This window comes from Phascolarctos cinereus, unplaced genomic scaffold (assembly GCF_003287225.1).
Source record: "Phascolarctos cinereus isolate Bilbo 61053 unplaced genomic scaffold, phaCin_HiC Scaffold_4;HRSCAF=312, whole genome shotgun sequence".
NCBI classification, from domain to species: domain Eukaryota; kingdom Metazoa; phylum Chordata; class Mammalia; order Diprotodontia; family Phascolarctidae; genus Phascolarctos; species Phascolarctos cinereus.
This window is the reverse complement of record NW_027555847.1, coordinates 91,576,952-91,593,620: the sequence shown is the minus strand read 5'-3', so window position 1 is coordinate 91,593,620 and position 16,669 is coordinate 91,576,952. Positions and strand designations below refer to the sequence as shown.

At 46.6% G+C, this 16,669-nt stretch overlaps 1 protein-coding gene across 1 annotated transcript in view; it reads right to left on the bottom strand.

Moving 5' to 3' along the window:
* WNT9A (Wnt family member 9A) overlaps positions 1–16,669 on the bottom strand; it is a 90,316-nt gene that overhangs the window by 30,773 nt on the left and 42,874 nt on the right. The window lies entirely within an intron of this gene.

Here is a 16,669-nt window from a genome sequence, read left to right as displayed (position 1 = left end):
GGCACAGGGAACGTTAAGATAAGGCATGGAATTCCAGATGAGTGCCACAAATATACAGGCTGCACAGTGGGGAACAGAGGAGACAGACAGTAGAGAGGCCCAAATGCCAGGCATGGGAGCTGAAACTGGCACATAGTGAGCACTCAGTAAATGCTTGCTCATTAAACAGCACAAAGACAACAGAAAGCTACTGAAGTATTTTGAGCAAATGAATAGCAGCCCTGCTGGGTCTGCCTAGAACAGGGGGTTTCTTAACAAGGAATCGGTGAACTTGTTTTAATAGTTTGGCAACTGTATTTCAACATAGTTTCCTTTGTAATCTTGTGTATTTTATTTTATGTATTTAAAAACATTATTTTGAGGAGTCCATAGGCTTGCCCTGGGGTCCATCACCCAAAAAAGATGAAGAACCCTTGACCTAGAAGCAGGACTAAGTCCTGGAGCTGCCATTAAGGGGTTTATTACTAAGGCCTATAGCATAATGAATCACTGGGTCTATTTTCAGATGCCATCTCTGCCTCTCGACCTTAAGCAAGTTCCCTTCCTCTTTTCTGAGCCTCAGTTTCCTCCTTTGTAAAATGAGGGTGTCAGACTACATCATGGCCCTCTGCTAACTTTAAATCCCAAAATGAGACCCCCAGAGATTCCAGAGACCCAATTTCCTGGGAGCCAACTCAGTAATTATCAACTGAATCCTTCTCAGCTCAGAGAGGATACACTCTGACAGAATCACAGATCTGTCTGAACAGCTAACCTCTGGTGGATAGAGTTCCTGACATTGAGTCAGGGAGACCCAAGTTCAAATTTTACTTCAGATATTTACTGCTTGTATGATTTTGAACAAGTCTGCCTCAGTTCCTTATCTATAAAATGAGGATAATAACGGCAACTATTTCCCAAGGTTGTTGTGAAGATAAAATGAGATATTTGTAGAGTTCTTTGGAAAACATAGAGGATTCTTCTCCTCCTCCTTCTCCTCTTTCTCTTTCAAGTTGGAGGATCAGGTCAGAAACCTCCTGTCCATTCCTGGCACCCCTATTCTTCTCCCTCAAGGAAACAAACTCCTCTTCCTAGAATCACCCAATCTCATACTTCAAAGATACTTCTGAAACCATCTAGTTCAGCCTACCACAGAGCAGGAACCTCTTCTCCACCCTCCCCAATAAGTGGTCATTCATACACATAATACACATCAACTTGAATGAGTACTTTCCTTTCCCCAACCCCTGCAGCCAGCTTGGTTTTCTCATCTGTGAAATGAGTAGCATAATCAGTAGTGGTACAGCTGTAGGATAAATACTTATCAGGTACCTGCTGTATGCCAGGGCATGTTTTCAGAACTAACAGTACAAACCAGATTGTGTCCTGGAGGACGTTATAATTTAAAAGAGTTCTACAACATGTATTCAGATTAAAAAAAAAACATTCACAAAAGAATGTGACAGAGGTAAAGGAAAGACTTCAACAAAAGACTCTTGGGAAATTTGGAGAAAAAGAGAACATATTCATGGTGTCATGGAAAAGGCACTAGATTTGAAGTCAGAGGACGTGGGTTCAAATTCTGACTCTGCAGCATTCTACCTTTAGGACCTTGGACAAGTCATATTCCTAGAGATTTACATTTCCTGGCCTGTAAAATGAACCTCTAGACTCAAACACTCATTAAGCACTTCTGGTATGCACAAGCACTGGCGATACAAACAGCAAACTAATAATAAAATAATAATAATAATAATAATAATAATAATAATAAACTCTGACCTCATAGGATCACAGATTGAGAAATGGAAGGACTTGGGAAGTCGTTTTACAGACGACAAAACAGAGGCACAGAGAAATAAAGCACATTGTCAAGGTTTACACAGCTACTAAGTGTCTTAAGTGGGATTTGAACCCAGGTTGATCAGACTCTAAATTCAGTGCTCTATCCACTACAACACACTGCCTTCAACAATCTACCTAAAAAGGTACATACAAAATACATACATCTGAGGTAGGGGGAGGATTTGGGATCTCTATCAAAGTGGTAGCATCTTGACAGAAGGGAGGGAATTCAACAGGCAGATCTAAGGGGGAGGGGCATTCTAAGAAAGGCAAGCTAAGTGCACAGAAGATGAGATGGGAATGAGAATGACCAGACTAAGGGACAGAAAATAATCCAGTTTGGATTAATATAGAATGTATGGAGCAGGGGAAGGTGAGATCAAGATAGAAAGGCAGGATGAAGCTTTCTCTGGGACCCTCTTTTCCACAAAGAAAATGTTTTCCCCCAGATGCTAGTAAAGTACAATGGCAACCCCTCCCCAGTGCCCTGCGGATTGGGAAGATGCCCCATGCAGGCATATCATTATCTAGGAATCCAAGGGGGAACTGAACAATGAAACCATAAAGGAGACCATGGCTTGGTTAGGACTGTCCAAAAGCGGAATGATGAGCTCCCCATCACTCAAGGTGTGCATGTAGAGGCAATAGACTCGATGAAAAGTGGTCATGCAGAGGGGATTCCTGTATCAGGCAGAGAGCTGGCTTTCCAAGAGCCCTTCGAGCACTGAGATTCTAGGATTTGATGAATGGCAGCCAACAGCTCCACTTTCCAGGCCCAGGGAAGGGATGCTGCAAGCACTTGGCATGACTTTAGTTGATGGGAATGGGAACTGGTTGGGCAGGAATGAAGAGCTTCTCCTCAACCCCCAGGAGAGCTCAGCACGCAATACCCTCCAGGGCTGGAGGTACAGGCAAGCCTCATTGTGGTATCTGATTCCTGATGGAGGCAGATAGGAGGCCTTGGGAAAGAAAAGAGCAGGTGCCTCTGAAGAGTTAGAGGTGTGGGGGAACACGGGTCACGTGCTCCATCCTTAACATCCCCAATTGATGCTTCCTGGGGGACTAGATCTATCTTCAACAAGGGACAGTTAGCCACTTAAGGGGGCCATCTGTAGGGTATTAACCAAACCATTCATGAACATCTGCTTATCTTCTCCCTCCCCTGCCCCCATCCCCAACTCCAGATAGGGTTGCCAGATAGCTAATGGCTGGCATTTGTATAGTGCCTTGGGGCAACTAGATGGCACCACAGAGCTAGACCTAGAGGCAGGAAGACTCCTCTTCCTGAGTTCAAATCTGACCTCAGATACTTAGTAGCTGTGTGACCCTGGGCAAGTCACTTAACCCCGTTTGCCTCAATTTCCTCATCTGGAAAATGAGCTAGAGAAGGAAATGGCAAGCCACTCCAGTATCTTTGCCTAGAAAACCCCAAACGGTATCCTGAAGAGTTGGACGTGACAGAAATGACCAAACAACAACGTACATTGCTTTAAGGTTTGCAACGCACTTTATGTATATTAACTCACTCCAAATTCCCAACAACCCTGTGAGATGGGTGATATTATAATCCACATTTTTACAGATAATGAAAATGAGGCTGAAAGCTTATGTGCCCAGGGTCACCCAGTTAGTTTCTGAGGCAGGATTCAAATTAAGGTCTTCCTGACTCCAAGTCCTATGCTCTGTCCATCGAGCCACCTGGTTGGCCTAAAGGCTCAAAATCTGTAATACTGATCTCTCTGAATGTCAAAGCTGGAAGAGAACTTAGAAAAGAAGAATCAACAGCTCCAGTTTTTAAAGGATCACAGCCTTAGAGCTGGCAGAGTCCTCCAAAGCCATCTAGTGCAGATCCCTTACTTCACAGACGAGAAAACCATGACTTCAGTAAAGGAAGGCATTGGTCTGTGATCATACAGCTAAGATGTAGCAGAGTCAGACAGAAAACCCAGGTCTCCCCTTATAATGCAGTGCACCCCCCTTCCCACCCCTTCTAAGCTATTCCTGCAAAGGCTTCCAGGGCAACATTCCTAGGATCAGGTTGCTCCAGTCTTTAAAATCCATCTGTGGCTCCCCATTGCCTACAATGGAACTCACCAAGCCCTGTTCTGAGAAACCTACTGCTCCTTGAATGGGACTTCTATGAGAAAAATCTCAGTTCTGATGCTATCTATGCCCCCAAATATTAAGTATGAGGCTGTGTAACACACATCCCTCCTCCCTCAATGAATGCCAGTAATTGGCTCCCCACAAAATAATATTTCACGGCAGCGAGGTGGTTCAGTGGATAAAGTGCTGAGACTGAAGACTTCTTCTCAAGTTCAAATCTGGTCTTAGACACTAACTGTGTGACCCTGGACAAGTCGCTTTTCTCTTTGCCTCAGTTTCCTCATCTGTAAAATGAGCTGGAGAAGGAAATGGCAAACCACTCCAGCATCTTTGCCAAGAAAACACCAAATGGGTCATGAAGAGTTGGACACTGAACAATATTGTTATCCCCGCCATATAGAGAGGAAAACTGAAGAGAGGGGAAATGGTTTGCCCAATGAGACACATGAAGTATCAGAGCTAGGACTGGACTCTCAGCTGTCTGACCACTGAGCCAGCACCCTTTCCCCATACACCAGGCTCTCAGGAAAAGCTCTGTCAAATGACACCACAGTAGGGTTCCCCCTCTCCCTTGTCCTTCCCACAGGGGCCCAAACAGGCAGAAAGCCTCCCAGAGAATACTTTACTAAGTCAGAGACAGGGCCCAAGGCTGATCCTTATGCTCTCCCTTCCCCTTCCGACTGGGGAGAAGAGCAAGGCAGTCTGCTCCACTTCTGTCCCCTGGTGTTATGTCCTAACTCCTAGTCATTCCACCCTCGGGCATGCCTGGCTTCCTGCCAGCCATTCCACCCCCTCCCTTAACCCACCATGTGTTGGCATCCATCCGTCTCCTCTCCTTTCTGCCCAGACAGTGCCAAAGGACACACTGGAATGGGTCATGAATCACCCAGTTGGTCTGTGGGATGCCTCGGGCTGTCAATCACTCAGTCAGTCAACAAGCATTTATGGAGTGGAATCGCTGGAGTTGGGGCCCCGAGTTGGAGAGCAGGGGGAGGGATTGGAAGAGAAGGAAGAAGTCAGGGAAGTGAATACAAAAGAATTAGAAAGTACAGCTCTGGCCCTGAAGAAATTCACACAGTGAAGCCGGGGCAGACCCAAGTACATGAAGCAAGTGGAGAACAAGTCATCTAAATCAGGTTAGTATCAACAAACCTTAGCATTGAAACTGCAAAAGACCTTCAAACATCCCATTTCAGAGCTGGGAGGGGACCTTAAACGTCATTTAGTCCAGTCCTTCATTTTACAGATGAGGAAACTGAGGCTCAGAAGACTGGGCAAGTGCCCAGCCCCCTTGACCCACTTTGGGGAGCAGGGAAAATAACTCATTATAAGCAGAGCAAGGATTCAAACTCAGGTCTCCTGATGCCCAATCCAGAGCTTCTTCCCTAGTGGTGTGAGCCATGTAGTGTAATGAAGAGCAGAGAAGCCGGTTCCATTCAAACATTTGTTAAAAGCAGGCTGAGTGAATACAAGACCCTGGGTCTACTGCCATGGGTCAAAAGTTCTACAATCTTCTCTGTTTCTACAATCGCCTCCTAAATCCTCCAAGGTCTTAGATGACTTGGTGAATTGCTGTAGGCCGAGATGGGGTGCCAAAAGCATGGGGCCAACCTGGCGAAGAGCTTTTCTGAACTGAGCTAGACGAGGCCTCCTGGACACTTAGTCATCTCTCAGCAGCCCTGTAACTCGAAATCGTTTTCAACTAGGCAGGACCTGCCTGGGCTTACCTGGATTTTTCTTGAAGAACTCAAGGCCACCTCCCAGCCATGCTAAGCCAATGAGAAAGGTGGCCAGTTTTAAACAGAAGTTTAAAGAAAAAAGACACTATGGAGCGGCTAGGTGGTGCAGTGGATACAGCACCGGCCCTGAAGTCAGGAGGACCCGAGTTGAAATCCAGCCTCAGACCAAACACTTGACACTAGCTGTGTGACCCTGGGCAAGTCACTTAACCCCAATTGCCTTAAAAAAGAGAGAGAGAGAGAGAGAGAGAGAGAGAGAGAGAGAGAGAGAGAGAGAGAGAGAGAGAGAGACACTATGCCTGTCCTCAGGAAACTTCCAGTCTAACAGAGGCATAGTATAAAAGATTGTCTTAGGGGCCAGGGAATAGCCAAGGCTGAGCCCCAGGAAGAAGCCCAGGCCTGGACTCCTTCCCAAACTAGTTTCAGGCCTGTACCAGTTGAAGTAACTTTCCCCTGTGGGCCCTTTCCCCATGAGGCCCCCAGAAGAGACACTAGGAAGCATTTGGCCAGAGCCCCCGCCTGTCACATCATCAGCTCTATTCTGGGAGCAGCTCAGCAGCCTGACCATCCCTCTCAGCACACAGCAATGCCAGCTAAGCTGCTCCGGCCCCGGCCCTCACATCTGTCACATTATCTTCAGGGCAACTGAATCTCTCTCAATTTCTGCCTCTCAGAATCGTGGAGTCTCAGAGCTGGAAGGGGCTATGCCAAGCACCCAATTCAACCTGCTGTGGAATTATTTCTTAAGAATTAGAGCTTATGGTATCTTTAATGAAACCCTGACCAGAACAGGTGTCCATTTCCAACAAAAGATCGCCCAGCCCCCACTTGAGGTCTCTCTCTCTCCTTCTCCCTTCCTCTTCACCCTCCCACTTCAGTCTCTGTTACAGAGAGAGAGAGAGAGAGAGAGAGAGAGAGAGAGAGAGAGAGAGAGAAACATGAACGAGAACACAGGATGCAAGGTAGATGCCTGGAGCCGATGTACTTTATATCAACCCCAGGCCAAGCAAGCTGGCCCAAAAGGATGAGATTTTTTTCAAATAAAAAACAAAAAATAAGCGTTGTCACTGGGGATGATTGATCTGTCTCAATCAACTTCTTCCCACTCACTCCGTTGCTCTCTTGCCCCTCAATCCTACCCCCTCTCTGGGTTCTTCCTACTGCTCTCAGCCATGGGTCAGACAAGCCAACCTCCACCCCCACAGGGAAACGTCTCATGTTTTGTACCCACCTGTGTCCACATGTACATGCCTCCCTTGTAAGACCCCTGGGCCACCGATTCCTCATACGTAAAATGAGGGGGTCAGACCAAATTGTGTCCGAGCTGCCTTCCAACTCTGGATCTATGAGCTTGGAAAGTAGGGAATATTTTACTTTCCTCTTTGTATTTCCAACACTGATTAATTAATTGTTCAAGATCCTTGTAGAAGTCAATTACCCCAGCTGGTCTCTCTACCACCATCCTCTCCTCCCTCTAATCCACCCAACACAGGAATACTATACTTGGGAGTAAAGAGACCTGCTTTGAAACTTGGCTCCAACAACTTGCTAAGTGATCCTGGGTAAGTCACTTCCCTTTTCTTAGCCTCAGTTTCTTCATCTGAAAATGGAAACAACAATCCTCAAACTGCTTACCTTACAGGGTTGTTTGTGAGAGGTGCTTTGTAGAATAGTGCTCTAGAAATGTTCTCAGGACAAGGGCTTGTTCCTAATGGTGGCCTGGAGGAGGCCCTGGGTTGGATCCTTCAGTGTTTCTGCCCCCATCATACCAGCACAGCATAGAACAGGACTTGGGGCTACAGCTAGGCCTCAGGTGGCCACTCGGTAGCCTCCAAGCTGCTCTAAGAATGGTTCACCAATCTAACCTGACAGATCTGCCTTCTAAAAAAAAAAACCCATACATTTTGTTAAGTTTATAAAGCAATACACAGTTATGAAGGATTTTCCCATCTATTCCCATCAAAATGGGAACCTCCCAACAGCCCTGTGAGAGACACAGGGATGATTTCAGAGAACCTTGGGACAACTTTACAAACTGATACAGAGTAAAGTGAACAGAAACAGAACAATTTATACAATAGCAACATTGTAAAAACAATTTTAAAAGACTTAAGAACGCAGATCAACTCAATGAGGAAGTATAATTTTCAGAGACCCAATGATGAATTAGGCTATCCAGAGGGGTGATGGATTCAAGATGTAGAATAAGACATATATATAATACAATACACAAATACGTACACGTACATATACATTATATAGATAGATGATAGCTAGACAGATGGGGAGAGGGGTGGAGAAGGACATGGCCAAAGTGGCAATTTGTTTTGCTGACTATGCATATTTCTTACAGGACATTTTTTGTTTGTTTTCAGTGGAGGGGTGGGGAAGAAGGAAAGAAAAGAAATGCTTTTTAATTGAAAAACAATACAATTTAACTGAAAAAGAAAGGTATTGGATACAAGAGAGAAAACAACCATAATAACAACCACCATTTATATTCTGAGTTACCATTTACAAATTATTTCCCTTACAGCTGCCTCATACTATAGGTAGAAATAGAGAGAGGCCACCATGTTGGGGCTACACAGCATGGAGGCCAAAAGATGGAAAGATGAGAGAGAGGATTCTAGAGACAGATGTAGAAGTGGGGAGAGACAAGGACAGAAGAAGAGAGAGAGAGAGAGAGAGAGGGTCATAGGTATGGAAAAGGGTATGTGAGAGAAACCCAAGCATAATTGGCCACCGTAATGCATATATTTAAAGCTAGAAGGTGCCTAGGAAGTCAATTAATCCATCTCCCCTCCCCCTTTTTACAGATGAGGAAACTGAGGGCTAGAGAAGATGAGAAATTTGCTCAAGGTCACACAGGTCATGAAGAACAGAGCAGAGATTCAAAGCCAGCACTCCTATGCCATAGATATGGGGGTGGGGGTAGAAGGAGATAAAGACAGGCAGAGACAGGTTAGAAAAAGATAAAAAGCCTTGGAATAGCAGGCCAATTGGAGAAAGATGTGGCAGTAAGAGGTCAGAGAGGATTCCCCTGTCCCTTGAGGGGTGGGGGATAGGGGGCAATTCTATCTAATAACATGAATGAAGTCCACAAAGCATTCCTGTTTACACAATACTGTCTTCACAACAACCCTGTGAGATACAATAAATGTGTTATTCTCATTTTATATGGGAGGAAACAAAGCCTTCCTAAGAAGCAAAGCAATCTGCCCAATAGTCACACAGCTAGGAAAGGATAGAATAAACATTCTAACCTAGATCTCCTGAATCTCTACCCAATACTTGTTCCCCCAGACCACACGGCCAGTATGAAATTGCTGGGTGGAAGCTGTGGGTTCCACTGTTTTGGCCAAGCCAGACATATAGACCCTGTGATCCCTGCCTTCCCCACCCCATACCCTTTGTCAAAGAAGGCCAGCAGACAGGAATGTGGAAGAGACCGCCAGCAGCTGCCTCATGCCCCTGCAGTGGGCCTGCCCTCCAGGTCAGCTCAGCCTCTCCAGGACTCAAGAGGGTCACCAGCACAATCCCATTCATTAAGAGCAAGAATCACCAGTTGCTTTAGGGAATTCACACTTCCAGACAGAGAGAAAGGGGAGACCCAGAGGGCAATCTGGTGTGGGGCAAGGAGCCCTGGACTAGGAGTCAGGCGCCCTGGCTAGCCATCTAGCTTTTCTCTGTTTTCCCCTGGACAAATCACTTTCCCTGTCTGACCATCAGATTCCCCAGCTGTAAAATAGGGGGAATCATATTGTGCTGTTTACCTTATAGGATCACGGTGAGGAAAATGCTTTGTAAATTATGAGCTGCTATAGAAATGGGAGCTCTAAATTCAAGCAACAAACATTTATTAAGTGTCTGCTGTATACAACACACAATGCAACATGCTGATGATACAAAAAAGAAAAAAGATGAGAAACAGTAGCACTCAAGGAGATTAAGGAGATACATGATAACTTGAAGGCACGGAAATGAGCACAAGGGTTTAAGAGAAGGAAATGATGTCTAAGTGTAGCCCTGATACAAAGCAGCAATCACAGAGATGGAGGTAAAGAGGCAGTGCATTCTAGGCATAGGAAATGGCTCGGGCAAAGGCACTGAAGTAGGAGATGGAATGTTAAGCTCAAGTAATAGTGAGGAGGGGAATAACAACATTAAATCTGGAAAGGCAGCTGGAGCCAGTCTGTGAGGAAGGGCTACAAATGACAGACTGGGGAGTTTGGATTTTGTATTAGCAGCAATCTAGAGACATTGAGGTGTCCCAACCAAGGGAATGGAAGGTTATTTTAGCAGCTGTGTGGAAGATGGATAAGAGAGGAAAGAGAGAGGGGACCTAGGAAAAGCCGACCAAAGTCGCACCTTTCAACAAGCATTTATTTATGAAGCACCTGCATCCAGGCATATCAGCTCTGACCACCAACCCAGGCATGAGGCTGCTGTCACTGGAAGGAACTATAGAGGAGATCTGGTCCAGTCCCATCAATATATGATATATGGGAGGAAACATCTAGAGAGGGAAAAGTAGCCACTATTACACCGGGCTACCCGGCCACTACTAGGAACCACTGCTAGGTTCTGATCAGCAGCTACAGTCCCAAATCTGCCATTCACTGCCCAACAATTGGGCAACTCAATAGACTTATCCCTATTTTACAGAGGAGGAGACTGAGGACACTAAGGGCCCTGTCTACACCTCATTGAAGTGGCAACAATAAGAACGTGCCTCTTTTGCATGGTGCAAAAGTATGTTGTGGCGTACTGAGCTTTCAGACCCAGTACACAATTTCCACTTCATTCGATCCGAACATTTATTAAGTTCCTACTGTATGCCGACATAAATAAAGTTTAGATGAGCCCCAGTACCCGCCCCCATCAGGGAGCTCACAGGCTAGTACGTTGATAAGACACAAGCACAGGTTTGCTAAAAGAGCATGGCATTTGAGTTTACAATGAAAGAGGAGTTGTTTCTCAGTGGGCAGAGAGGGTAAGGGGTAGAGAGGGAGAGGAGAGGACTCCAGACAAAGAGAACAGGCTTTTTCGGGGAGCTGTAGGCAGTCCAGTATGGCTGGATATAGGATGATCGAAGGGGTGTCATGCCAGGACTGGGCTAAGATATCGTGGTAGGCCTTGAATTCCAAGTCAAAGAGTTTGGTAGTAGGAAATCATTGAAGGATTTTGAGCAGGAGAATGTGATAAAAAAAAATAGAGCTCACTTTTTAGTTACAAAGCACTCTACACAGAGTCTCCTTCGTTCATCACAATACCCTTCTAGGGACCTGATCGGACTTGTACATTAGGAAGGTTATGCAGGCATTATGCGCAAGATGGGACAGCTAGGTGGCATAATAGATAGAGTGCTGGGCCTGGGGTTGGGAAGACTCATCTTACCAAGTTCAAATCTGGCCTGAGACACTTAGTAGCTGTGTGACCCTGGGCAAGTCACTTCACTCTGTCTGCCTCAGTTTCCTCATCTGGAAAATGAGAGAAGGAAATGACAAACCACTCCAGTGTCTTTGCTAAGAAAATCCCAAATGGGGTTAAGAAGATTCAGACACAACTAAAACAACTGAACAACAAAAATGTGCAGGCTGGATCTGATGGGGAGAGAATGGAAGCAGGAAAACTAGTTAAGAAGCATTATCACCATCCAGAAAGGAACCATCTTGGGCCTGAGCTACAGTGAGGACCTGGAGAGAGGAAAGACAGGTTTGGAGGCAAATTCAAGAAATACCACAGAGGTCAAATCAGTAGGGCTTGGCAGACAACTCAATGTGGTAGAGCTAGAGGAAGGCAGGGGTCTGATTTGATTCTTCAAGCAAATATGTGATGTCAGCTGGTGGCACAGTACCCCATTTTAGAGATGAAAAAACTGAGGCCCAAAGAGATGAAATCACTCTCTCTGTAACCTTAAGCAAGTCCCCTCACCTCTATTGTACCTCAGTTTCCTCTTCTGAAGAATGAGGAGTTTTAGGAGATGGCAGCTCTATACTATAACACCAGTGGCAGAGGCAAGATTCCATCCAGTAACAAGACACGAGAAGATGAGGGACCTTGAAGAGTTGAGGGTGGGGGAGGGGAACCAAGAATGGTCACATGATTGAGTAGGCTAGTTATTAATCATAATTATTAACTATATGACCTTAGGTAAGTCACCTTCTTCTCTGGGTCTGAGTTACCTCATCCCTAAAATGGGAAATAGATGGATAGATATGTGTACATATATGTAAATGTGCATACATGTGTGTCTATGTGCTTATATATGTGTGTACATACATGTATATACTATATGTGTGTATCTATATTCACTATCTGTCTCACAAGGCTCTTTGGAAACAAGTTCCGCATAAGCCTTAAATGCTATGAGAATGGAAGCTATAATTATTACCTCCCACCTCCCAGAACTGTTTCTAGCACCAAATGATATGACAGTAGAGAAAGCCCCCGAGCAAAGGAAGAAGAAGGGATCTGGCCTTGTTTTGTTTTGTTGCACTAAGATGGTAGGGAGGCCTCCCTGTCTGCTCTGCTGGTTGTTAGGGACTTTTCAGAAGAGCAGATAGAAAGGACAACACACTTATTCGCCCATCCTGGCTCTCAGGCTGGGGATCTCTCACCACTGCTGTCTAGCCACAAGCTTGACCAAAGGCTGCTTTAGGCTACAAAAAGGAAGAGCCGTGCTTAGTAAGCATGGTCTGGCCCTCCTGATAATCCATTGTGTGACCTTGGGTGAATCATGTCCCTTCTCCCGGCCTCACTTTCCTCATCTATAAAAATGAGGCATTTGAGGCCCCTCCCAGCACTGACATCCTGTGTTCCATGTTCCAAAGTCTCTCCAACCTCTGAAGTTCTATGAAACCACCACCTCCCTGCCCCCCCACTCTCCAAGGTCCAATGACACCTCAACAAATATCCATTGTTCATAATATACTTTGTGCAATGTTCTAAGGCTAGAGGCCTAGGAGCTGACCTGAAATAGGAAGGGAGGGGCAGGATAGCTCTTCTAGGAAGCCTCAATCTTCACCAACCACCCTGGCTTCCTCTGTCCTGAGACCATGTCATCTACCTGCTCCCCTTGGGACAGGGGTGGCCTCAAGGCCACATGTAGCCCTCAAGGGCCTCAAGTGCAGCCCTTTGAATCCAAACTTGGCATTCAGTCAAAGGGCTGTACTTGAGGACCTAGAGGGCCACATGTGGCCTCCAGGCTGCAGGTTCCCTACCCCTGCCTCGGGAGAAGCTGACCTTCCTAGCCAGACTGGGAGCTCCCTGAAGGAAGCTGTCTTGTCTCTATGACTTGTCTCCCTCTCACAAAAGCACCTGGCACAGCATTAAGCCCACAGGAACTGCTCAGGGTCTACCTAGATTGAAGGACCAGCCTGTGGCCTCAGATCCTGAAGAGACCTTTGGAGATGTTCCCAGAGTGTGTTGGTGGAAGGACTTCAGGTGTGAGGAGTCAGATGTCCCAGTTTAGAAACCACTGACTATATATAACCCCAGAGAAGAAATGTTATCCTAAGTCTCAGGTGCCTCATCTCTAAAATGGGAATAATACTTCCTCTCTTTACCTCATTATGATGGTGTTTAAAGTGTTTTCCCAGATTTAAAGGATTAGAGAAATAGCTATTTATAACAACTATCCTAGGTGTATAGGTGGTCCTCAAAATAGATGGCAGCTATTTAGTAAGAATAGTTTCAGAGGACACTGGGCAGGCCAAGTAGTTTGCCCCCTTCCCTGCTGCCCTTCTAAAATCCCACCATTAGTTTCATTCCTTAGAGAAAAACATCACCCTCTCCATGATTCTCTTTTAAAATGTTTATACATACACATACATATAAACACACACACACACACACACAAACACACACACCACACACACACACACACACACACACACACACACACACACACAGAGGGACGTTGTCTCCAAATCCTCGATGGGATGGGATTTCGTCCTGGGTTTCTCGGTCAGAAGGAACAGGCCTTGGGGAGGCAGGAAGCCCTTGGATACTTATTAGAAGCTAAGTTCACAAGGCTAGAAGAGAGCTCAAGGGAGAGTATGTAATAAAGCAACCCCTCAGACACAGGAATTCCCATTCCACCATCTTTGACAAGTGACCTTCCAGTCTCTGCTTAGAGGCCTCCAGGGGCCAGCCTCCCAACAATCAGAGCCACGTTAGAGCCTGCCTGTCTCTGTGTAACTCCCCGAGGACCTTCTAAGCCAACCAGAACAAGCATGATCTCTTTTCTCCCAGAGTGCCCCCAAAACAGCCATCCTGTTCCCATCAGAGCTGGGTAAAGAAGAAAGAACTGGTCACTGGGGTGTGGGTAGAGGGAAGGTCCCCTGCCTGCCTTTTCTTAGATCACTTCTTCTATGGGCTATTTTAAAGGGGGAAAAGAACCTTTGACAGAGCTTCAAGAAAGCCAAGGTCAACTCCTGCTCCTTCCCACTTCATCTTTGCATGTGGAAATCCTTTTCTTCTTCCAAGGGTAGCTCAGGTGACAGACACCTCCATCAGGTGTGGTGGGGTGGGAGGAGGAGGAGACAGAGTAAGCTAAGGTCAGGAATCAATCCACAAACACTTATTAAACACCTACTATGTCCTTGGCACTGTGTTGAGCACTATAGATACAAATCCCCCCCCCAAAAAAAAAAGTCAAGCAGGAGTGAGGACAAAAGGTTGGGGGGAAGGGAAGTGGGGAGCAAAGATTGTATAGGAAGCAAAATACAGACAAACACAAATACACGGTCCCCCATTACAAAGGTTTTAAAAAAGGCTGCACTGCCCTGGAGGCGATCAAAGGTCACAGGCTGTCCATACCACCACCAGAGAAGGGAGGGGGAAGAAGGAAGCAAAGAGATAATCAAGCACCAGAAATCCGGGTATGGGAATGAAGGGGAGGGAGCCGGGAAAGGGTGGGAAGAGATTGGCTCCTTCAGTTCCTAACCTGAAGCCAATAAAGGTGAAGGATTACACAAGCAGCCTGGATACAAGGCCTATTGTCTGGACCCTGGAGGAAGTCATGGATCGAGGAGGCTGATAGATGGCACCTTATTGATGAATAGGGGGGCCAAGCCCAAGGCCCCTGAGCCTAACTTCCTGGAGGGGGAGGGGAAGGGACCACACAGGATCTGAGAGTTGCCAGGGAGGCCCTCTGAGATTATCTAATCTGACCCCCTCCTCGTTTAGAAAAGGAAACTGTGGGCCAGAGAGGGAAAGGGATTTTACCCAAGGTCAGAGAAAGTATCAGAACCAAGACTGGAGCCAAGGTCTGTAGATTCCAAGTTCAAGACTCTTTCCCCTAGGCCACAGGGCCTCCCTGGGGATTCTACCTGCCAAAATGGGACTCAGGAGCAGAGTCTCAGGATCAGGCTTAGCCAGTGAGCATAAAGCAACCTGTACAAAGTTGGCCCTCATATCACCATCTGCCTGTCATGTTTGGAAGTCCCACCATTCTATTAGTGCCTTCCCTTAGGACAGAGGTGGGGAACCCGCAGCCTCAAGCCCTCTAGATCTTTCAGTATCTTCCCATTTTCTACAGAAACCACCCCCCCACACACACACACAATCTATCCTGCCATTCAAAGCCCTTCACCATCTGGCCCCAACTTCCCTTCCCAGCCTCCTCTCACATTACCCCCTTCCATCTATTCTAGGTTCCAGTCCAATTGGGCTGTTCTCTATGTCCCATGCTTACTCAGAATCCACTGACCCAGGCCATCCCTCATGCCTAAACCCCTGCCAATGCTGAAATACTTTTCTTCTTTATAGACCAGCTCAGGTCACATCCCCACCAAGTTTTCCTTCAGCCCCACCTCCCTCCAGCTAAAAGTGTTCTCTGCTTCCCCAACATTTCTTATAACAAATGGTGACTACCCTTTCCCCCTGTGTCTCCTTCTACCTTGTATTGTACTCATTTGCATATGTTTAACCCCCCCCCTTAGATTTCAGTTTTCATCTCTATCTCCACGTACCCAGCCTGACATTCAGTAAGCTATTAATAAATGTTGGAAGGATGCATCACTTTACAAAGCAATTCACACTCATCATATCTGCTCTTCGCAATAACCCAAAAGGGGTTCATGTCCATATGAGTAAGATCACACATTTCTCCTCATTTTACAGATGAAGAGACAAGTTCAGAGAACAGCAGGAACCTACCCAGGGTCAAACAGCAAGTAAGAGAAAGTGTGGTCTTGCTGTTGCACTAAAATGCCTCAGTTTCCACATCTATAAAATGGATGTAGTAAGCTTTGAACTATATACCTCAAGGGTAAACCTTAATGTCCTATAGAGATGGGAAGACTTATTATTCTCACCATCATCATCATTATCATTATTATTATTACTTTTCACACTTCTGTGGCTCTGACAGACAGGGCCCAGTCGGGATAGGGGAAGCTGGACTCAGTGCGACAGGGATGGGGCCAAGGAGGGAGGGCCCATGACAGCCTCAGCAGGTGTTGGGAGACCTGCCAGGCACCCCACCCCAGAGGAGGTGGGCCAGGAGTAGCCAAGCCAGGCAATACTCAGCCTCTGGGATTGGGGCTGGGTCGGGGGGGAGGGCATGGTGTAGGGGCTCAGGGGGCAAACAACTGACACTTTGGAGCCAGCCCAGCGTGGGCGATGGCCCCCCGGAACCTGGAAGCAGGAGGCACGACCCAGCTCCCCTAAGCCAAACCAAACCACAGCCCCCCAGACAGGAATCCCGACAGCTGTGCCGGGAACAGCGCCCGTCAGGAAACGAGCACGTCTCCAAACCTGCCCAGGCCCCCAGCCCGGATTCCTCAGGATTATCAGAGTTCCAAGGCAGTTGCCAGGACATTCCGGGAGTCCTGCTAGAGAGCTCCCTTCGCCCCCCAGCACAAGGGTGACCAGAAGTCACAGATCATATGTTCACCATCGTGGAAAAAAGAATGTCCAAGCAGGAAGGGACCTGAGGGGTCATCTGGTCCAATGAGAAGCCTGAGGCCCCCAAAAGGGAAGGGAAGTAC